Source organism: Talpa occidentalis, unplaced genomic scaffold (assembly GCF_014898055.3).
Source record: "Talpa occidentalis isolate TD23 unplaced genomic scaffold, MPIMG_talOcc4v2.1 talOcc4.14, whole genome shotgun sequence".
Classification (NCBI taxonomy): domain Eukaryota; kingdom Metazoa; phylum Chordata; class Mammalia; order Eulipotyphla; family Talpidae; genus Talpa; species Talpa occidentalis.
In genome coordinates this window covers 25,779,982-25,804,412 of record NW_023601433.1, presented here as the reverse complement: position 1 = coordinate 25,804,412, position 24,431 = coordinate 25,779,982, and the positions used below count along the sequence as shown (strand labels likewise).

The following is a 24,431-nucleotide window of genomic DNA, read 5'->3' as shown; positions in this document are numbered from 1 at the left end:
CTTCCGCGCTACAGACATCAGATCGTGACACCCCTTGCTTGAGACATGCCAGTGGTTCCCATTCCTTGGGATGGAGTCAGCTCCCTTCTGGCTGGCCCCTGCTGGCTGGCCTCTGTCCATCTTTTCAGCTTTGTCCTATACCAGTCTCCTTTTGCGGGTCTCTTGCTCTGGCCATAGGGACACAATGAACACAATGAACAGCTTTTCTTTCTCTCATGGCTGAAACTTGAGTGGTGTTCTCACTAATCAGATGCCATATGCAACTTAGTGTGGTGGTTAAAGTGAATTTTCAAAAAGTAAATTAAAATGTAGACTCAGTAACTTTGGGCAAATTACGTAACTTCGTCTCTGAAAATAGGGGTAATAATAGTAACAACCCTATAAGATGGTCATGGAACTGGATGACTTAATATATGCCCATGTGGAAGGTCCACGACACACCTAAACAGTGTTGGGTTTGTCCCCACTATGCCCGTAAGTAGCGCATGTGAGGATGGGTGTGCTGGGGTGCGGGTGGGGGTACAAGAGGAGGAAGCAGGGGCCTTGGGCTTCCAGATTACCAAAAAACATTTTTGAAAGAACAAATTGGAAGAGAAGAAAAATATAATTAATTTCTTTTCTCAAAGCAGAACCAGAACCCTCTGGAGGACACCGTTCTTATTGCCTCAGTAGAGAAGGCCAGCAAGACAACATGAGGCCTCCAGGGATGCCCCCCAGATCTAAGAGCCTCAGTCACTAAGTACTAATGCCCTACCTCAGACCTTTCATCAAATAGAGCCCAAAAGGGATGAGCACCTTTAGCATTTAGATGTGATAAGGAGGTCTCAGTCATTTCTCCAGCAATATGAGTGACCTTGGATAGCAGCATGAGCCTGAGGGATGGGAGGGGAGTGGGTTTGTAAGTAGAAAGAATAGAAAAGGTATTGTCCAGGGCCTCCCCGGGGCGCAGCGGTTGAGCACTGGATTGCAAAGCTGCCCGCAGCCTCTGCAGTGCCATTTCCATCCCCGGCCGTCAGCGAGGGTCCCACATGGCGCAGACCTCTCCTGCCGCCCTCTGCTCCCCTCAGCAGTGTACTTCGTAACTCTGCCTGTTCAGTTCCCCGCTCTGGCTCTGGTGAATTCTCTCACCCTCCCGCGCTTCTGACTGTATCCAGGGCTTGTATAAATAAATAAATAAATAAATAAAAGAATAAAAAAAAAAAAAAGGTATTGTCCACATGCCAACAGCTTTAGACATCTGATTGTGGACCCCAATGAGGAGTATGTACGAGTGCTAATTATTCCCACCTCAACAATACTTAACTGGTGACAAGCTCCAAATCTCATCTTAGAACTCATTTCCTCAGTGTCTTTCCCGAGTCCTTAGTTGAAGTCACCTGTCTTATGCTCCAAAAGTATTCATTCACTCACACATCTGAAGGCGTGCATTTAGTCTTCAAATATTTATCGAGAGCTTTTACGTAATGTGAGCTGTGTGAGGTGTTAAGGATACAACAGGGTGTGAAAGTGGCCCTGGCTTCTGCCCTGTGGTGCTTACAGTCTAGTGTGGCCCCTTTACACCTTACCCCTGTACCTTCACTCATCAATTCTTGTAAAAGGCCTAAATGAATGTCAATGGCTGAAGCAAGGAATCAGTTCCTCGGCTAAGTGCCCATCTCCAGGAGTGCCCTCTTACGATGGTGGCCTATGGGAGGGATTGAGCGTTGACCTTTGCCATCATAGACACCATGGCCTAGAGATGAAAAAGTGACACCTTTTTTCAAGGTGAAGGTGAGTCTGACAGGAATGGGTCTATTTTTGAGGGGTGTGGAGTGAGGAAGGAAAAGAGAGTCTGCTCTCTTCTCACACCAAGGAGCCAGACCTCTCTTGTTAGACAATTTCTACTTTCATTTCATCCAAAGTTCCTGCTTTACAGCTCCCAAAGTCCTTGGAATTTTCAAGTTTTGAGAGTGACGAAGTTGTTTTCATTATGTCAATGGAAGTAACTTTTGGAAAACACCAGCACATAGGGGTTGGATGCTTGGAGAACCAGCCATGTAATTAGAGGGTTAAAATTTCCAGTCCCTTTCCCAGACCTCCTGGAGAGAGAGGGGCTCCAGGTTGGGTCAGTTGACAATTGCCAATGATTTAAGAGAGTCTGCCCTAGTGCACACAAGAGGCCCAAAGGACTTTGTGGGGTGCAGATGCTGTCATCCTATGGGGAGGAGAAAAGGGAGACTGTGATAGAGGGATGGGGACAAACTTACCTGGGTGAGGTGTGGGGCTGGTCCTGGGTCTCATATTCACCCTGTGGGAAGAAGGAAGCTGGCAGCCAGTATCTTGTGGGAAACCCGTCAAGGAAATCCCTCTTTGGACCATCAGGGAGTTTGGAGTTTGGGCTGGCTGGGGGAATAGTATGCTTCCTTACTCAGCTAACGTCAGGTGCCTGTTGGAAGGCTGGCCTCAGGTTGGAGTGGTTAAGGGCATGATAACTGCACGCCTTCAGATGTTGGAACAATTTCCTCCTTTCTAGGCTCCCCCCCACCCCTCTTTTTTCCTCTGAAGAGCTCCCAGACTCAGGACCCTTGCCCTGCACTTAAATGGAAACCCATCATGGGTTTAAACGCAGCTGTGGCTTTATAATGAAAAGTGAGACCACAAAGTGCTGGAAGGCGATAGATTTGGATTCCAGCTAGGGATCCTTTTCCAGCAAAGGATAACAAGGGATATTGTTATTGGAGGTGGAATCCTGATGGAGTCTCACGGAATCTCATGGATCATTTTTGAGTCACTACTCTAAAAGGATATGGAGTAACACTCACAATTAAATGGTGTAGGTGGCAATTTGGCACAGACTTTGGAACTGGATTTTCTGGGTTCAAATCTCAGCACTTACACTTCCCAGTGGTGAAACTTGGCTCAAGTCACCCGTGCTTCAGTTTTCTTATCTGTAAAATGACAGATAAATGATGGTGGTAAATGATAGTACTCACTTCATATCACATGGTGACTATGAGAATTAAGTGTGTTAGTATGAGTAAAGCACTTAGTAAAATATTTGAGGCTCTCATTAAGTATAAACTACTCATTCATTTCAAATTATTTTGCATTATATATTAAACACATCTAAAATTACATGTAGATAATTTTTATTTTCTTTCATATTTGCCCCTTCTGCTCTCACAAGGAATGATGTAGAATGATGGAAAGAGAAGCGTATGAGGTTCTGGTCCTATCTCTGTCTCGTAGAGCAGAGTGATCTTGGATGAGACTCTCAACTTCTTAGGTCTCCATTTCCTCATCTTAAGTGAGGCTGAGACTTCCTCTTGTGCTTACTCCACAGTAGCTCTGAGAACCCAAAAAGGCCAAGCATGGGAAATTATGTTGCAAACTGTTAAACACTAAGCAAAAATGGGGAAGAAACAGAGCACGTTGATCCATACCATTGATGTGTTGCTGTGTGAGCCACTATGGCCCAAGTATTGAAGAAATTCACTGGCTATATGACAGCATTAACCCAGGAATTTGGGGCTTACATGACTTGTGAACATATTTATTAATGTTAGGATTTAGAGGCAGGCACATCGTTCTTTTTCGATTTGTCTTTGGGGTCATTAGGATATATCTGCAAACTTTGGTAACAGATTCAATCATCAGAGAGAAGTAACTTAGCAGAAAAATGTCATTTTCTAGCTGTAAGCACATAATGAGAAATCTGAAAATAATTACCAGGGCAAAACAGCATTCTTTTAACAGTGCTTTAGACAAGACAATTGTACTTTTCCAAAGTAGATGAAGGATTTCATCACTCTTCTCAAGTCTTTTTTAAAAAATATGTATTTATATGTATGCATATGTATATATATGTATATGTAGATGCACATATATATACACACACACACACACACACACACACACATACACACTTTACGTCATTGTTCACTTTTTGTACAATGTTTGATTTCTCCTCTCAGGTATAGTCCCTGTAAAATTCCCACCACCAATTCACTTGTGAACCATCACCATAGTCTCTTGTGCTCTTTCTGCCCATTTTAATCCCTCTCCCTCCTCCTTCCCTGCTAAATGTCTCCAATTTATAGTTGCCTACTAGTTTTGCATTTTTTCTTTCCCTGATCCCTTATTTGGTTTCCCCTATATTTCTCCTATAAGTGAACCTATCCGATATTTTTCTTTTTCCTTCTGACCTATTTCACTGAGCACAATCCCTTCCAGCTCCATCCATGTTGCTGCAAATGACATGAGTTTATCTTTTTTTGATTGCTGAATAGTATTCTCTAGTCTTTTAATCTACCCTTTCCCTCCCTGACACCCCTCCTCCCTGCCATCCCTGCCCCCTTATCTGGGTAGATTACCTTCACTTAGGAAGATTACCTTCTCCTTAGGAATGAGCAATTTTAACTTCTTGTCCTTCCCCTATACTAAATTCTATAAATCCCTGTTCACTGCCTACTCTTCCCCCCTTTCACCCCCTGTGCCTTTCCTATAAGTTCTGAGTCAAATTGATCCCTGCTCACAGCTCTTTTGGAATATTTTCTCTCTCTTCTGTGGCTTCAGCATTCCATCCTCAGTCACTTTATTAGCATGCTCTTTTATCTTAAGTATACAAACCACCCAACACTCAGTCCTACTTATTTGATTCTCAAGAAAGTACTAGTAAAACAATTTCACTAATGCATTAAAAGAATCATAAACCATGATCAAGTGGAAGTTAGCCCTGTGATGCAAGAATGGCTTAATGTATGCAAATTAATGAAGAATGAAGGGTAAAATTACAATCATTTAGTAGATGCAGAAAAATCATTTGACAAGATTTAATATCCTGGCTTGACAAAAACTCAACAAATTAGGTATAGAAGGAGTGTTCCTCAGCACAATAAAGGCCATACACAACAAACTGATAGCCAACATCATATTCAGTGGTGGAATTAAAAGTCTTTCCTCTAAGATCAGGAACATCGTATTGAATGTCCTAACCAGAGTCAATAGAAAAGAAGAGAGAAAAAGCCTCCAAATCAGAAAGTAAGATGTAAAATGGTCTCTGCTTACATTATTTTATAGAAGAAAACCCACCAAAAAACTTGTTAGAACTAATAAATGAATTATGTAAAGTTGCAGGATACAAAATCAAGACACAAATCAGCTGCATTTCTATAAATAACAAGAACCAATCTGGAAGAAAAATTAAGAAAGTAATACAATTTACAATGGCATCTAAACAATATGATACTTAACAATAAATTTAAGCAAGGTGGTGAAAAACCTATGTGCTGAAAACTGTAAGACATTGATGATAGAGCTAAAAGAAGACACAAACAAATAGAATTACTTCTTGTTTTCTTGGCTTAGAAGTATTAGTATTGTGGAAATGTCCATAGCACTCAAAATGATCTACAGATTATGCAGTGTGGATCAAAATCCTAATGGCATTTTTCACAGAAATAAAAAAGCTATCAAAAATTTGTGTGTAACCACAAAATACCCTAAATAACCAAAGCAATTCTGAGAAAGAAAAACAAAACTGGAGGTATCACACTTCTGGATTTCAAGCTATAGTAACAAAAAAACAGTGTGGTGCTGGCATAAAAACATCAAAAAGTCAGTGGAACAGAATAAAGAGTCCAGAAACAAACCCATGGATATATTGCCAATAACTTTCGATGGGGCTGGAAGCTGGATGTTCATATGCAAAAGAATGAAAAAAGAGCCCTTACCTTACACCATTTACAAAAAGCAAGTTGGGGGCCTCCCTGGTGGCGCAGCGGTTGAGCACTGGGTTGCAAAGCTGCCCGCAGCCTCTGCAGTGCCAGTTCTATTGCCGGCCGGCTGGCCACCAGGCGAGGGTCCCACATGGCGCGCAGACCACTCCTGCCGCGCCTGCTGCTCCCCTCAGCAGTGTACTTCGGTCCTTCTGCCTGCTCTGCTCCCCGCTCTGACTCTGGTGAAGTCTCTCACCCTCCCACGCTTCTGACTGTACCCAGTGCTTGTATAAATAAATAAATAAATAAATAAATCTTTTAAAAAAGCAAGTTGAAATGGATCAAAGACCTAATGTAAGAACTGAAACCTTAAAAGACTTAGAAGAAAACACATGGAGAAATATCCTCGACATTGGTGAATCTTACTTAACAGCTCTTTCATATTTTCCATCTTTTAGTCTCTGTGAGTTGCTTTCTGGATACATTTTTGGGATCTATTTTCTGTTTTACTAATTCTCCTTTTAGCTTTGTCAATTCTCTTGTCAAACCTGTCCACTGAGTTTTAAATTTTATGTAACATATATATATTTTTTTATTTCTGAAAGTTCTACTGGCTTCTAATTCAAATCTATCACTGTTAATAGTTTCTTGTTCCCTGAAAATACATAGCTTATTTAAATCTCTATTCCTTTAAACATAATAAGTACTGTGTTGTAGTCTATGTCAGATAATTCCTGTTTCTGAAGTATCTGGGTCAGTTTGTCCTTATTTTTATTGTGATTCTCACTCATGGTGCCTTGTTTTCAAATACACTTGGCTATTTTTGACTGATTGTTCATTCCCTTTGCAAAATATTTGTGGAATCCCCTGAGACTTAGAATGAAGGTTTCTCCTCCCTGAGAGTCTTTGTGATTGCTTTTCAGTGTGTAGGACACACTAAATTTGGGCTATGTGTCCTTTTAAAGGTAAAGCAATTTACCAAGACTCAGGAACAGGTTTTCTTTCTTTCCTCTTCTCCCCATCCCCTGTTTTTTTTTTTTTTAATGTATATATATATATATATATATATTTATTTATTTATACAAGCACTGGGTACAGTCAGAAGCACGGGAGGGTGAGAGAATTCACCAGAGTCAGAGAGGGGAACAGAACAGGCAGAAGGACGAGTACACTGCTGAGGGGAGCAGCGGGTGGCAGGAGAGGTCTGTGCGCCATGTGGGACCTCACCCGGCAGCCGGGGATCGAACCGGCGCTGCAGAGGCTGTGGGCAGCTTCACAACCCAGTGCTCAACCGCTGCGCCACCAGGGAGGCCCACCCACCCCCTGTTTTTTATTTTGCAAAGGTGCTTCTCTATTGAGGCCCCTAGAGTTGAAGGAGGGGACATGGCCTTCCTCCCGCTCACCCTCTGTGTTAGAGTGTAGCCCTGTGAGTTGGGTGTTCTTTTTCAGACACCCACTTTGGGTGAGTCTTGGATTGGTTTATGTCCTTTCCCACCCAAAAAGTTTCCATATTGAGCAGCTGTTTTGTCAGGATTAGCAAAAACCCTCAATGCAAAATATTTGTGCTCTATCTGGCTGTCTATTTTCTTTTTACTGGTGTTAGGGGGAAAGGATGTCCTGAGCAAACTCCATACAGGCTTTGTGGACTCCACCCCCACTCCATCAAGACACTGGGAACTACAAATCCTGTGATCCCCAAAGGGAGGTTGTGAGGACCTAAGGGCAGAGTTAAGCAGTCATTTTCTCTGGCTTGTGTTTATAATCAGCCACACGAGTGGGTCTTGCTCTTGGCTAGGCAGCACTTGGTCTTAGTGGGTCATTTGGGATTCCAGGTCAGCAGAATGGGTAGGATGCATTTAAGAATTTATCCCCCCTCTCTTTCTCCCTCAGTTGTTCATTTCCTCATTTCCCCTTCCCTTGTAAATAAACCTTTTGTTAACCTTTTGTGTGTGCCTGCAGTTTAAGTTCCCTTTAAGCCCACGGGTAAGGACCCACAGTCAGGCAACCCATTTTATAGCAGGGTTGCCCAGTAACACTGGAATCATTATATTGAGGAAAGGGTAACATTAGTAGGAATTTTTCTAACCTTAACAGACTTGCAGTCATTCTGTTTAGTTGTTTTAAAGTTTGCCTGCCTGCTAATTCATCACTAGTTTAGCAGTTCTTTGGTGTATTTACTAATATTAAAATTTCTTAAGAAGTACTTTTCATCGGGAAGTTTGTCCAAAGAACCTAGTTAGGCATTACTGGAAAAAGAAGTTTTATATTTTCTTTGTAAAAATTTGCAACTTAGGGCCTTCCCTGGTGGCAGCGGTTGAACGCTGGGCTGCGAAGCTGTCCGCAGCCTCTGCAGCGCCGGTTTAATCCCCGGCCACTGGTGAGGGTCCCACATGACACACAGACCTCTCCTGCCACGCCCTCTGCTCCCCTCAGCAGTGTACCTCGGTCCTTCTGCCTGCTCTGTTCCCCACTCTGGCTCTGGTGAATCCTCTCACCCTCCCACACTTCTGACTGTACCCAGTGCTTGTATAAATAAATAAACAAATCTTTAAAAAAAAATTGCAACTTAAAAAAATTGAATTTTTATACTAATTAAGAAACATGAATATGGTGAAAAAATCAAAATAGTACCATAAGGTACAAGGAAACAAAATATAAAATTAAAGCCACTTTGCCCACATGTAAGAGCATCAGTCTCCGTCTTATCAGGTAATCATCGCTAACAGTTGTTTGTATGTTTTCTTCCAAAACTTTAATTTGGGGGTTTTTAATCTAAAACACAGATGTTTTTATATGCATACATATGCATATATAAGCATACATGTTTTCTATAAGAATACATATATTTTCATAATTCCATAAAATGACATTTTCCTACAACCTAAAAAAAAAGAATAATATATCCTAGAGAGCTTTCCATATAAGTACATATCTCATTATTTGGCTGTATCATAATTTATCTCACCAGATTCCTATTAATAAATATTCAAGTTGCTCTTAGCTTTATGGAATTATAAACAGCTCTATGATAAACATCTCTTAGGTAAATCTATTTAGGTAATTGCCCTCTAAGAGGTTATATTAACATGTATTACTCACAGCAAATTGTGTCAGCATCTTTTAATGGTTACACAATTTTTCATCGTGTGGCTGGATTGTAATTACCTTATCCCTCCCCACAAACATTCATTTCAATCAAGCAAGTACATAGGAAATAATACTTGCTTATCTGTCATAATGTTGCATTCTCATGTCAAGAGTCATATATTTCTTCTAATTCTTGGGTAAGTGTGATCACTGTTTTTATTTTTTATTTTTTAAAATTTTATTTATTTATACAAGCACTGGGTACAGTCAGAAGCGCGGGAGGGTGAGAGAATTCACCAGAGCCAGAGCAGGGAGCAGAGCAGGCAGAAGGACCGAAGTACACTGCTGAGGGGAGCAGCGGGTGGCAGGAGAGGTCTGCGCGCCATGTGGGACCCTCCTCCGGTGGCCGGGGAGCAGCCGGGGATCGAACTGGCGCTGCAGAGGCTGCGGGCGGCTTCACAACCCAGCGCTCAACCGCTGCGCCACTGGGGAGGCCCTGAATACCGTTTTTAAAGAAAGTTGAAGATCTTTCAAAGGCTTATGTATAATAAATAATAACTTGTTAAAGCACAACATCTCTTGGATCAAAAAAGTTAGTAAGACATTATGGACACAGGGGTCATGGCGTGGATTTAAAAAATATGATATTTTTCAAATAAAAATATGATATTTTTCAGATGAAATGAGGTTTATATGTATATGGGGAAATGTGGGCTTTGGATATTAATGAAATTTTATGGACCAGGAAGTGAAACACATTTCTGCAATAGCTTGTTGAGTAAATATTTTCGGCTTTGGAAGCCATACTGATTCTGTCATAATCACTCATCTCTCCTACTGTAATGTGAATATCTAGAGTGAATATACAGACACTATTTAAGTGAATAATTCTGGTTCTACTTGATACTTAATTTGTAGCACTCAAATATGAATTTCATATAATATTTATGTGTCATAAAATAGCCTTCTTTTGATGGTTTTTAGCCAGTAAAAAAAACATAAAAAAATATTTCTGCAGATTGTGCAAAAGCAAATAGTAGTCTGTTTTGGTCCATAAGCCCTAGTTTGCTGATCATTGATCTTGACTTAACAAGAGCACTTTTTTGACAAACTGTTTTCAACATTTAGTTTCAAAATGAACGTTTTTCTAAGGGCTAAAATATTTTGGATATTAAAAATTTACTTGGGCAAATCAGCACAACCAACACCTTAGTTCTTCAGGGCTGGGCCTGAAGCCAACTCTGGAAAACCAGGCCTGTTCTGCAACCCCAAGGCCTGCCCTCCCTTCTCTTAGTTCCTCAGAAACATGATGTCTCCTTTCACAGGACGCTTCTGAACCTCCTTACCCACAATGCTGTTCTGCAGACAGAGAGACAAAAAGAATAGGGACCAAGTGAATTTGTAAAACTCTCAAGCAGAATTGTTCCTTCCTGGAACAATTCTCAAAAACCTTACAGCATCATTTTCTTCTATTCACCCTGTATCCCAACTTGGAGAAAGGGGTAGTAGAGATTTAACTCTCCATCTCATTTCAGCCTCTTCACTCCTGTGTATCTTTTGTCCTCTCCTTATTCTTCCTTCTTCCCAATACCAGAATCCTTCCCAGCTAAGGCTGCCGTGAGGGGAGGAAGCTCACATCCTATGTTTACCTTTGAGATCTTTAGAAAGAGGCTCCCAGGTTAAGGAGCTCTGAGAACTGGCATCCTCATTTAAACTTCGCAAAAGTCTTGATGGGTAGACAGATATTATCTCCATTTATGGATAAATAGGGTAAAGTGAGTGGGATAGCATGACTTTGAATACAGATCTAATAAATGGCATGACTGACATAGGCCTCCTCTTGACACACTGTCCTCTCATGATGGTTATCATTTTCTGTCCTATAGAAGTAAGTAGGACATTTCTCTGTTAAACAAATGCAGTTTTAAAATACTACTTACTAACCAGGTACAACTTAATCACCCACTCAAAGATCTATTGAGTAGCTACTATATGTTTAGTAATTCTCTTTCTCTCTCTGTATCTGCTTGCTTCTGTGTTATTTGGAATATTTAATTTCAGCGCTTTCACATGCAGATTTAGACTGTATTTTAGACTCTATTTTTCTTTAAGGTCCATACTGCATCCCTTCAAATAAATGTTCAATAATTTTCAAGTTTAAATTTTTCCTAATGATTTTTTCTTTTTTTGATTAGAAGATCTGGGGTGTAGGCCAGAAGTGCGGGGGATGAGAGGATTCACCAGAGATAGAGTGGGGAGCAGAACAGGCAGATCCACTGAAAAACAGTGCGGAGGGGAGCAGTGGGCCAGACAGGAGAGGTCTGCTGCTATGTTATGAGGTAACATAGGTTACCTCCCTGGTCTGGGGAGTGAACTCAGGCTGCAGCAGTGTGATAGCGCTGAGACTTAATCACCCTTACCTGATTATGAGGCTGCTGGTGGTGGTTCTTAGTTGCATGGCAAGGATACTGTTACTGAACTTCTGGGCCTGGACCTCCTGGTGACCATGTGGCCTCAGAGCACATCGCTAAGAACTCAGAGCGGCATCTTCGGGTAAGGAGTGGGCAATGTGTCTCCAGTGCTTACAGATTCTGGCACTGGCTGGCATCTGAACATTTAACAACTTCATTAGTTTTTGCCTTGGGAGATACTAACTTTCTGTAATGTGTGAAGACAGCATTTCTCCATGAAATTTTATATAGAACATCCTTCTGATTTGTAGATGGTTTATTGTAGACATTTCTGTCAAAGATTACATCTGGAATCACTGTATTGTAAAGAACAGATGCATGATATGCACACTTAACTTTCTCATTTGTAAGAGACAAAGCAAGAAAAAAATGTTTTAAAAACTATAGTGATTCTGACTTCCAGTTGCCTCCGTGAACTACACCAGCACACAGTAGATGCAATCAGATTTTAAGGAACCATTTTACTTCTGTAAAACCTGCAAAAGGAATGTGAGAATGATCTTCATAATAACTGATCACAAGGGGCCAGGGATTGAGCAAATGGGTGAGGGTTCAAACTTTCAGATATAAAATGAGTAATAAAATAATTTTTAATAATTTAATGGGTGTGGGGAGAACGCTTGCTTCCTGTCCACCAGTTGTGTCTCTCAGATTATTCATGTAACTAGGTACTGATGGAAAAAGTTCTCTGTGAGGGAGAGCACTGATTCCTTTGCCTGCTCTGAAGGGTCACATCTAATGGGAGAAAATGTGCTTTTGAAAGTCTATTAAGTGATAACGATGAACATGACTTTGTTGGTAAAAACAAATCCCAATGTTCTTTGACATTCATCCCTTCAAGATGGAGCCCAATTCTTTTCTTGAACAGCCTTTTGGGTCATAAAAAGTACTGCAGCTCCTGTTTTCTTTCTGGGTTTACCTACTATGGGTGGTAGCAGTTGCTAGTTTTGAGGACACTCAAGCAACTTGGTGGTCCCAAATATTGAGGTATGGAGACTTCTGGCTACCAGTGAGCTTGGAAGTGGGTGCTGAGGACCTCATCCTGAGCTCTTCCTGCCTGGGATCTGGTGGTGGAGAGTCTGGGCCTTGGCATTGGCAGGCAGAGCAGGGCTGGTGGGTGTCATGCACATTTTTAAAAAATTTAATTTAATTTAATATATTTTTTACATCATTTTTTACTTTTGCACAATGTATGCATTTTCATCTTGGTTATAGTCCCCATGCAATTCCCACCCCCCTTATCTTGACCCTAATCCCTCCTCCCTCCCGTAGTGTGACTCTGCTTTATAGTTGCTTGTTGATTTTTATTTTTAGCTTTTTAAGCATTTATCTGAAAGGGCTGGATTGTGAGCAATGAGAGATGAGGAGGGACAGGATCCTAAACATCAGTCGCCGCCCAAGGTCGCTATATCACCTGCATCCACCAGAGGGCGCAGGTGCTCTCCAGTTCCTGAGCTGGGCGCTCCTGTCTCCGCTGCCGCTTGCAGGTGCATCTCCTGAGCAAAGCCCTCCCCAGGGCTGCAATCTGGTCTACGCAGCTGTTGCATCACTTAAGCGCTTGAAGGAGGGTTTGCTCAGCGTCCTTAAAGGGGAAATTTGCATGTAGACCTCTCACCCTGTGGATAAGTGCGACTTATAAGAAAGGTAAGTGGGCTCAGTTCTGGCTGTGGGACTGAGGAAGCAGAGCTGGGGACATCTCACCATGGCCTGGGGTCTTCTCCTCCTCACCCTCCTTGCTCACTGCACAGGTGGTTCCTTCAGGTAATTCTGGGTGGGAACCTGGGTTTCACTAAGAATGATGACCTTCTCCTCCTCTTTTCTCCTCCCTGGGAATGTGTTCATTTTTGACTGATCTCTGTGATGTTCTCTCCTTGCAGAGTCTTGGGCCCAGTTTGAGCTAACTCAACCCAGTTCAGTGTCAGGGTCTGTGGGGCAGAAGGTCACCATCTCCTGCACCCACAGCAGTGGTGACATTGGGAGATAGTATGTGCACTGGTACCAGCAGCGCCCCCAGCACCATGATCTATAAAGGTGAACAAAGATCCTCAGGGGTGCCTGATCGGTTCTCTGGCTCCATCGACAGCTCCTTCAATATTGTCTCCCTGACCATCTCTGGGCAGCAGCCTGAGGACGAGGCCGACTGCTACTGTCTGGTGATGGCAGCTATTAGCTCACAGTGCTCCAGTCCCACTGGGAAGTGAGACCAAAACTCCCCAGAGCCTCCCCACCCTGGGTCAACCCTCATCTAATGTTTGTGTTGAGAGTATATGTTCATAAGTCCCTGATTTTTCTTTCAAATTACCCCCCCCCATTTTGATGGATGATTTTGTTTTTTTTTGCAACTACTTCATGGAAGTGATCTATTTCAGAGCAGAGTCTCCTCACCTCAGGACTATTGACAGTGGGGGGCTGCTCTTTGCAGGGAAGACCTTTAAAAGTGTAATGTGGCTCCACACAGCACAGGCTAGTGGCACCCCTCTCCGTAAAAACACCTCCAAAAGTTCCAAATATACCCTTGGGGAGTGGGAAATCACCCCATTTGAGATCCACTGGGCTAAAACATGATGTGATCCATTAGGCAAATTTGGCTTTGAGTCCTGCCTGTGCCATTCAGCTGGAAGGGCACAATGCATCATCTTTCTCTTCTTCTGCTCCCCCACTTACTAGATAGCCAAGACACAGAACTCAAACGAGGTCAGAGGACTGTGACCTGATCCTATGGAGTCACCTCCAACCAGAGCGAGGAGTCCAGGCTGCAGTCAGACTGGTGTGCAGTTAATATTTTATTTTTTAAAAGGATTTTTTAAAAAAGATTTATTTATGTTTGCATACAAGAACTGTGTACATGCCAGAAGTTTGGGGTGGGAGTGAGAGGATTCACCAGAAACAGAGTGGGCAACGGAACAGGTGGACTGACTGAAATGCACTGCTGAAGGGAGCAGTGGGTAAGACAGGAGAGGCCTGCTGTGCCATGTGGATAGCTTCCTGGCCAGTCGGGGATTGAACCTGTGCTGTGCTGCAGTGGCTGTGGAAAGTGTCATAGGTTGTGTCTCAACCCCTCATACCACCAGGGAGGCCCCATATAAGTGGTGCTTTCTAAAAGATCTTTAACAAGCTACCTTGGGAACTCAGTTCAAAAATAGAGCTTTTGGGCCTCCCCGGTGGCGCAGCGGTTGAGCGCTGGGATGCGAAGCTGCCCGCGACCTCTGCGGCGCCGGTTCGATCCCCGGCTGCTCCCCGGCCACTGGAGGAGGGTCCCACATGGCGCGCAGACCTCTCCTGCCGCCCGCTGCTCCCCTCAGCAGTGTACTTCGGTCCTTCTGCCTGCTCTGCTCCCCGCTCTGGCTCTAGTGAATTCTCTCACCCTCCCGCACTTCTGGCTGTACCCAGTGCATGTATAAACAAAGCAAACAAACAAGCAAACAAATAAATAAATAAAAAACATGCCTCTATTAAATAAAAAAACAAACAAACAAACAAACAAAAAAAAAAAACAAAAATAGAGCTTTATGTACCAAAAGAGATACTTTAGTGCAGCAACAAAAATCTTTAAGATACAGCCATTTGGAAGAATGATCCTGGATAAAAGTTTTATCCCTTGTGTATCTACATTAGGTGTACGTGCCTCATCTCACTTGTCATAATTGTTTGTAATTTCCTCCTGGTTAGCAGTTATAGCCACTCTGGTGTCGACCACCATGGTATCTGCACCCGCCATATCCTCCAGGTCAACCATCATTCCTGACACTACTATATCCCTGGAACCCACTACTTCTGTAGTAGCTTCCACCATGCCCAGGGGACCCAGAGGCACCCATTCGGTTCCTCATGCAAACTTGCCTGTGTAGTCCACATTTAATTCTCTAATCCTGTCCATGATAATGAGGGTATATCCTTCTGTGAAGAACCACGTCCCTCAGACCTGACACCCTGTGTCTTCTCTGTGATCTCAAGTGCAAGCCCTCCCCTCCCCCACACAGAGGAGGCAGCAGCTTAGGGACCATAGAAGGGATAGGAGTCAGGGTTGTGAAGCCACGAGTGTGAGGGATGCTGGAGGTCTGAGAACAAGGAAGGGTGTGAGGTGTGTGAGGGGATAGAGCAGACCCTGCAGGGTCCTGAGGGGAGGCAGGGGGGTGGGGTTCATGCCCAGAGCAGTGAGGGTCCTGAAGGGTGTGATCAGCTACCAACCTGCCTGAGGTGAAGGAGGAGGATCCTGTGAATGACTGAGGAGAGAATGTGAGATCACTGATATTTTCTCAAGACCCCCAGAGTCTAGAAGTTTGGGGACATTTGCAAGGTTAGAGCAGAGTTGGAAACTGTGTGTTATGGAAGCAATCATTTCTGAATTCAGCTGCCCAAACAATCCCCACAACATTAAAATTTACTTGTATTGGGCCTCCCCGGTGGCGCAGCGGTTGAGCGCTGGGTTGCGAAGCTGCCCGCAGCCTCTGCAGCGCCAGTTCGATGCCCGGCTGCTCCCCGGCCACCGGAGGAGGGTCCTACATGGTGTGCAGACCTCTCCTGCCGCCCGCTGCTCCCCTCAGCAGTGTGCTTCGGTCCTTCTGCCTGCTCTGCTCCCTGCTCTGGCTCTGGTGAATTCTCTCACCCTCCTGCGCTTCTGACTGTACCCAGTGCTTGTATAAATAAACAAACAAACAAATAAATAAATAAAACATGCCTCTATAAAAAAAGTATTAAAAAAAAAGAAAAAAAAATTACTTGTATTAAATTAAGATTATGAGTAAAATAATACAGGGAAGAAAAATTTTAAAATCAAATAAAATATGTGAATATGAATCAAAATCCTGACAGAAATATGTAACACAGATACACAGACACTACAAACTTAAAAAGTCAATTAACATATTAGAGAATTATATTACAGTATTCACAGGTAAGTGTTAGGATTTCCAAAACCTTTAATGAAAGCAATCACTAAATTAAATCTAATCTGTACCCAAAATTAAATATTTAGAAATATTTGCTGAGTTGTTTTCTTTTGAATATGCCATTAGTTTGCTCCTGGAAATTTCCATTCTGTGACACTAACCTGAGATCCTACGAAGTTCTTCCAATCAGTGCCTGATTTCATGCACATCTGGATCATTTCATTTTTCCTACAAAGCACTCAAAATTTGTTCTATATGCATGTTACACCTTCATAGACTAGGACGCCTTCTGGTAACAGAACCTACAATAGCCAGTACAGTGTCCTGGAACCACAGCACCTGGGATCGGACCTTAGTGTGTGACTAGAGACAGTGACCTGGTGATCTGCAGACAACAGATGGGCTCGCAGGGTTTGGGCCATGGTGAGTATGTGCCCTGTGACCAGCAGGGGGTGCTGTGGGACTATCCTATGGGCCCTAGACGAGGCTCAATGAGGATCATTGACTCAGAGGATCTGGGCCTGTGGGCTGGGGCTTGAGCTCCCTGACGGGACTCAGCATCTGTGCCCTCTCTGGCCTGGCACTGTCCCCTGAGCAGAGACCTGTGTATGGTGGCAGCAGGTGCTTCCTCCGAGGGCTTTCCCAAGGGGTGAAGCAATCCCCTCTCGAGCTCCAGCCCCAGGGCTCAGAGAGGGCCTGGGCAGTCCCTGGATGAAATATTTGCATGCACAGCCCCTCATATGACAGAGGGTGAGGGAGAGAAGGAGGCCTGAGGCAGTGCAGCCCCATGTGGTACTTCAGGGACAGTGAGCACTATGGCCTGGATGCCTCTCCTCCTCCCGCTTCTCTCTCACTGCACAGGTAGGGACAGGCCTCCGACCCTGACTGTCCCAAGTCTGAGCCATTACCACTGATCCCACACCCATCTAGGACTGATCTTCATGTGCATGTGTTTGTGTCTGCAGGTTCCCTCTTGCAGCCTGTGCTCACTCAGCCGCCCTCCCTCTCTGTATCTCCTGGAGCAACAGCCAGACTCACCTGCACCCTGAGAAATGTGGGGGATTTTGCGATACGCTGGTTCCAACAGAAGCCAGGATGCCCTCCTAGGTTCCTCCTGTACTACTACTTAGATTCAGATAAGCCCAGGGCCCCGGGGTTCCCAGCTGCTTCTCTGGAGCCAAAGACGCCTCAGCCAACGCAGGCCTCCTGCTCATTTCGAGGCTGTAGCCTGAGGACGAGGCTGACAATTACTGTGCTGCAGATCACGGCAGTGGGAGCAAGAAGTGTCCTTACTGTGTTTCAGGGAATAAGCAAGTGAGACAAACCCCCCTGGGACCACAGCCCTTGGCTTGAGATTCTTTTCAGTGAGAAATACACTTGCAGGGCAGACTTCTCTGTGAAAAGAGCTGTTCTTTGATTAGAGAAGGAGAAACTCACAGTTGGTTCCCACAGCTTGAGCCAGAAATGGGACTCCCAGGAAGACACTGACAGAGGAAGTAACAGTTCCCACTGCACATCCCCAAGGGGCCTGGGGACACCAAACAGCGATGCCCAATACAACCATCCTCCATGATTCTCCTTTTGTGCATCTGGTGTTTCTAACAACATATCCAGACCCAATACATGCTGCTCAAGAGCCCACGCCCTCGCTCTGACCCAGTCTACACAGTCAATTGGTCACAACTGATACAGACTCTCACTAACAAACTCCCTCCCCAGCTCCTTCTCTTTCCTCCTTTGGCTGAGATCGTCAGGCCCTCCCCTCTCTCCGCTGGGCCTCGGGTGGCCCCCCTCTCACGTGAGTGTGTTCTTGTTGGGCTTTCCATTCCCCAGGGACTTGTCTCCAGGAGGAGGAGTCACAGAGACCAGACCCGCTGTGCAAACCTCATCTTCCCATTCCCGCTCTCATCCCACACGCTGGCTCTCTGCTTCCCACACCCTCTTTGGTTTTTTTTTTTTTTCCTGGTAAGGAGGGAGAACTTCTTGTAAATTCCAAACATGATAAAGCAGAGAAGAGAAAACCAAAGTCAATCTGTTCCCTTGCAAGCTGGGACCCCCACTCTGTGGCTCGGGGTCTGCGGGAGCTGTGGCTAGGTCGGAGGGAAGCCTGGCTGCGGCCCCCTCTCTGTGCAGAGAAAACCCAGAATAAGCAGGGAAAGAAAGGTGAAATTAAGGTTAGAACCTGAGGGGTGACATACCTCTCCAGTGAGCTCTCCTGATGTCTGCACCTCTCAGCGTCCATACAGCCCACTCTGGAGAGGAAAAGGTGCAAGTTTATTTGGGGACACAGTATCAGGGATCCCTCTTCCCAGAGTCTTCCTTGTCTTCCCTGAACCAGCCTCAGCTTCCTTGTAGGAGTCACAGAACAGGCCCCAGGCTGTGTTGGGCGCTGGGCCTTGATCTTCACGCCGTGCTGGGCCAGCCTGAGGCTGCCCTCTGGCCTCTGTTCAGCTTGCACCCTGATCCCAGGATCTGCTTCTGATGATGTCCACATACTCTGGCCTTGAGCTCGTTCCCCTTCCTCTATGTCACCCAGGTGTCCATATTGCTGGGAGAGAAGGTGCTGGGCTCAGGAGGATGGTCCTGAGTACTGGGCAGGGCTTCAGGAGGTCGAGGATGGAGATGCACATGTCCCCCAGCTTACAGATGTTGGGGTACCCCTTGATCAGGAAGGCTGGGGGAGTAAGGGTAGTTGATGGGGAACTTGAGGTGCCCCTTGAAAGAGCTATGCTTGTAGTAAGTGTGGGGGCCTGAGATGGCTACCTCCCAGTAGCACAGGTCATGCTGGTCCACCAGGGTCACTAGAAACCCTTGATGGGATCCTCCTGCAGGCCCTGGGTTCAAGCAGCAGGACCTTCCGTGAGCTGGGCACCAGCTGCTGGGCACTGGCAGCACTGGAGGGGATGGGACCAGGGGTGCTGAGGGGGTGCTGGACTGACCAGGCTGGTCACCATTAGGCCTGTACTGCTAAACTTCTGCTATTGTCCCTTCCTCCTCTAAACTTCTGCTATCGTCTCTGTGACCCTGAGTGTTTCACTTGCTCTCTGCCCCTCAACACACTCAATTATTCTCTTTAACATGAAAATAAAATTATAAAATTTCCTAAAAATGATCAGTTTGTAAAATCTTTCATGTCCATGTGAAATCTATTGATTTATTTACGTTTTCCTTGGAGCGTAAGGACTCATGAGAGAGCAGAGCACCGCTGTTACCAGTTCTACTTAATCAAATCTAGAACATGAAGTATAAGAAAAATCTGCCCATTTTCTTTCCTTGGTGCCAGTGGAAGTCCCACGAGGGGCCACTTCCCGTGTAGTTCAGACATTAATGTGATGGAATGAGAATGCACAGCTTCCAGAGCGATTTGGGGTTCATATACAAGTTGGCATGTCATAAACCCAGAGGGACGACTGGCGCATACTACAAGACATAACTTTATTTTCTCTGTTCCATGACCATTATTTCCCAGCACCCCTCAGGACAGTGTCTCCTCTACACCAACATTTCCTCTGATCTTTGAGTTCACAATCCATAGTCCTTTCCCACAAAATGGGAACATTCTCTCCAGGTCACTCTCAGGCAGATAACTGGACCACAGGCACTGTGTGTGGCTTGGCTGTGGTGTCAGGTAGGAGGAAGAAGGACCCATGTGTGACCACCCTTATCCTGTGTTTCCTGTGACCCAAAGACCCCACAGCTATGGGTCTTATGATTGCAGGCAAGAAAATGGGCAGATTTTTCTTTTTCTTCATGTCCTGGACTTCTGATTAAATGGAGCCTGCAGTAGAGTTGACAATGAGATTCAAGGATGGATGTTTAGGGCAAACCACAGCTCAGGTGAGGAGAGACAACTTGTGGGGTAGGGGCCACCTGGCCTCCATCTTGGTTACACACACACACACACACACACACACACTCCTCACCTCTATATGAATATATATCATCCCAACTTCTGAAGTTTGGGGATGGCTCTGTCTCTCTAAAAGTCAGGGCTCAGCCTGTGCTCCCTCAGCTGACTCCAGTGTCAGAATCTCCAGGAGGAGAATTTCCCTCAGCAGGAAACACCAGCGACATGGAGTGTACCTGGACAAAACAGGAAATGCCCCCAACACCTGCTCTGCTGTTGTGGTGTACAAGGCTTCTTTCAAGTTAGACAAGAGCAGGATGCTTGATGCCCTGGGGCAACAGGTACACATCCGAGATATTCCTGGGAATGTACTTTGCACCCCAGGGACTGCTCAGCAGCAGGCCTTAGATTGGAGCCATGGATGAGGGGAGGGAGTACATCTTAGGACTCACCCTCCCTAAAGCCCAAAACCCAGTGTTCAGTGTGACCCGCTCTTTTCTCTGTCAGCAAAAAGGCCAGGATCTTGCTCTTGGGCAGCGGCCTGCATCCTATAGCCTTCTCTGCCACTCCTGTTTTGGTTCTTTATCACTGTAGTATTGCTGACATAACATACTAGGATGAGTTTGTTGCCCAAAAAACTCAGGATGAGTCTCTGCTCCGCACAGTAGCTCAGCCCCACTGACCATCTCTGGGCTCCTGCTGGTCCACGAGGCTAAAAAGCACATTTATTCTGGGACAGCAGCCTCAGGGCTGTGACAGAGCTCTCCTGTGAGCTCAGGGCTGGGCTGTCACCTGCTCAGTCACCTCCTGTGACACCTCCATCCTGCTGAGCCTCTGCTCCTAGGTCTTCCGCCCCAACCCAGAGCCACAGGGACATAGTCCCCTCTTATTTTCACCTCTCCATGACTCAGATGTGGAAAGTTTGAATGAAATTTCTGGTCAATTGTCCCAGGTGATAGAAATCTACTCCTCTAGTTGTGGGTGGTTGAATCAGCAATAGTTCTATCCAGAAAGTACTGCACACAAGGAACAGGGACTATAGCCCTGCCCATCCCCAATGAGCCTGAACCCCAAATCGCTCTGGAAGCTGTGTGTTCTCATTCCATCACATCAGTGTCTGAACTTCATGGGAAGTGGCCCCTCATGTGACTTCCACTGGCACCAAGGAAAGAAAATGGGCAGATTTTTCTTATACTTCATGTTCTAGATTTGATTAAGTAGAATTGGTAACAGAGGTGCTCTGCTCTCTCATGAGTCCTTATGCTCCAAGGAAAGTGTCTCAGTGATCTGTGTCCCTTAGCCCAGTACTCAGGACAAGGGAGAGGCTTGCAGATAATCAGCTTCCAGGACACATGTTCAGGGCAAAGCACAGCTCCGCTGTGGAGAGACCATCCTGCAGCACCACACCCACAAAACAAAACTCAGGACAAATAAAGGAAGAAACAAGTGACTTTAGAAAGAAAACATTACACCTTTATCCACTGAGAGCAGAAGGCACTGCTTTTCTGTTGTTTTCCCTTCAAGGTTTCAACCACAATTCCCATCAATATAATCTGTGTTTCAGCACAGATTTTTGGGAACAGTAATGATTGTATTTATTTGCATCTTCAGAATGACATTGTCATTGGGTTTTATTTTTATTTTTGTGTAGAAGAACTGGGGTATAGGCCAGAGGTTCAGGGAGTAAGAGGACTCACCAGAGACAGAGTGGGGAGCAGAACAGGCAGATCTACTGAAATACACTGCTGAGGGGAGCAGAGGGAGAGACAGGAGAGGCCTGCCGCGCCATGTGGTTTAGCTCCCTGGCGCTGAGACTTAACCCCTATGCCACCAGAGAGACCCATCATTGAGTTTTAAAGCAGTTTTATTGAGGAGAATCTTATATAAAAACTATATCTGCATTTTAAGTGCATAGTTGGGTAGGTGGTGACTAACATATAAACCATTTACAATGACTCCGTTATAGTAATTTGAAGTGTTAACTCGTTCAGTCATGTGCCCTTTCTGCTCTTGGATAAATGCTACACACATGGTCACTGGCCAAGACCCCTTGGCCACTCTTCCAGGCTGACTTTCCCTCCTGCAGGTGGACGTGCTGGGCTGATCAAGACTCACAGCAGAACTGCTAGGACGGCAGCGCGCTCCTCCCACAGCTTCACTGCCCTAGGAAAAGAGCTCCTTTCTCCTCAGTGCTGAGGGACCCCAGGAGATGGAGCTCCCGCCACCAGGGAGGAATCACACAAGAGGACAGAGTGTGTCCTGCACAGAAGGAGGGCTGCTCTGGGCTTGGTCCTTTGCTGAGTGAGTTTGTATGAGAAACAGCAGCCCAGTTCTCACTGTTGATACACCTAAGGGAGCCGTAGGCAGACCATCCCGAAGAGGGTGAGTGAAGCATAAAGACAGTCCTGACATCATGGGGAGGTCAGATGAGTGGCCCTACAGTCCTGGCTGTAAGGCAGGGAGAGTGGACAGAGCAGTGGGGAAGCAGGAGGTGGCTCTGATAGGCCTTGGTCACCATGTCACACTATGTGTCTGGCCCTGGATGCTAAAGGGTCCCTGGGGCTGGATTGCGAGTGTCTGTGTTGTCAGAGTCTGGGCCTACATGCGTCATCTCTGCACCATCCTGCCTCCATCCTGCTGCTCTCTGCTCAGCACTCACATCTGTGACCGTGACCTTCCAACCCCTGGGCCCAAACAGCCCAGCCCTGCATCCTCAAAGGAGGGAACTGACCTAGGGCCCAGGGAGGGATCAGAAAGTTGGGGGTGGGAGTGAAAGGAGATGTCTCATTTGCATGACTACACCCTCCTTCCCTCAGAGTATGAAGAGGGGAAGGAGAGGCCTGGGGAAGCTCTGCTTCCTGAAAACACAAAGAAGTATAAAATTTTGCACATAGATATTCATTGAAGCTTTAGATCTCACCACCAAAATTGAAATCAACTTAGATGTCCTTCAAAAAGTGGCATTTAAAAATATATAGAGGGCCTCCTCTGGTGGCGCAGCAGTTGAGCGCTGGGTTGCGAAGCTGCCCACAGCCTCTACAGCGCCAGTTCAATCCCTGGCTACTCCCCGGCCACCGGAGGAGGGTCCCACATGGCGCGCAGACCTCTCCTGCCGCCCGCTGCTCCCCTCAGCAGTGTACTTCGGTCCTTCTGCCTGCTCTGCTCCCCCCTCTGGCTCTGGTGAATTCTCTCACCCTCCCGCGTTTCTGACTGTACCCAGTGCTTGTATAAATAAATAAATAAATAGATAAACGTTTCAAAAAAAATAGAGAGAGAGCCTCTCCAGTGGCGCAGCAGGTTGAGCACAGCGCTGTGAAGCTGTCCGCAGCCTCTGCAGCGTGGGTTCAATTCCCGGCCGGCCAGGGAGATTTCCACATGGTGCAGCAGACCTCTCCTGTTGTGCCCGCTGCTCCCCTCAGCAGTGCTTTTGGTCTGTCTGCCTGTTCTGCTCCCCGCTCTGTCTCTGGTGAATCCTCTCACCCTCCTGCGCCTCTGGCCTGTACCCCAGCTATTGTATAAATAAAAAATAAATCTTTAATATATATATATATATATTTATTTATTACATCTTTGTTCATTTTGTATGTTTGATTTCTTCCCTCAGGTGAGAAAATGCTGGTGTAAAGATGGAGACCCGGGAGCCAAGGCAGAGACCCAGGAGCCAGGCGTCTTGCTGACATGTTCGTGAGCATTCCCACCACCAAATCACCTGTATACTGTCACCATAGTCTTTTGTGCTCTTCCCTCCTTTTTTAAAAAACCCTCTCCCTCCTCCTGTTACAGGACAGGGAAAGGGGCACCCCAGACCCCGCAAACCTGCCTGGTCTAAATAGGTTCTGCCATCGGTTCATGGTTGATAGGTTCTGCCCGCATCAACACAAAACAAATGAGACCTAGTGGGAAGGAACTTTAATACAATTAGTAAACAATGTAGGAAAGGCAAAGAATATAGTTTCTAAATCAAGCACCCAAATTACCCGTCCCCTCGTGGGTAAAAGTCCACCCAAGCAGGATTGGCCCAGAGCAAGTCCCCAAAGCCTGCCACAAGTCTAAAGCACCTTCCAGTGGGGACCCACAGAAAAGGATCAGAAACAACCAGACAAGTGTGGGAGGAATAGAGCAAAATCAAAATCAAGATAAAAGTTTCCATGGTCACCTCCCCACAGGTCTCTCACCCACATCTCCCCACGGGTCTCACCCACATCTGTTTCATTCAGTTCACAACCAAAAGGCAAGTGCAGTTTCTTCACATGTCTCTGCTCCATGTGCCTCCTCCAGGGCTCCTTCTGGCTCCATCCTGCTTCCTTCCTTCCTCCTCAGTCCCTTCTCTAGGTCCTTCTCTTCTCTTTAGCTCCACCCTCCTTTGGGTGAAGCAGGGAGCCTGGAACCACCCCATTGCCTGGGGACCACCCTTTTACACTCCTTCCCTGCAATATGTCTC

At 45.5% G+C, this 24,431-nt stretch overlaps 1 protein-coding gene and 1 pseudogene across 1 annotated transcript in view; one reads left to right on the top strand and one right to left on the bottom strand.

Moving 5' to 3' along the window:
* The window catches only part of LOC119244449 (putative ankyrin repeat domain-containing protein 19), a 279,339-nt gene that overhangs the window by 17,971 nt on the left and 236,937 nt on the right, over positions 1–24,431 (bottom strand). The gene's annotated exons all lie outside the window — the stretch shown is intronic.
* LOC119244007 (immunoglobulin lambda variable 6-57-like) lies at positions 12,957–13,455 on the top strand (annotated as a pseudogene).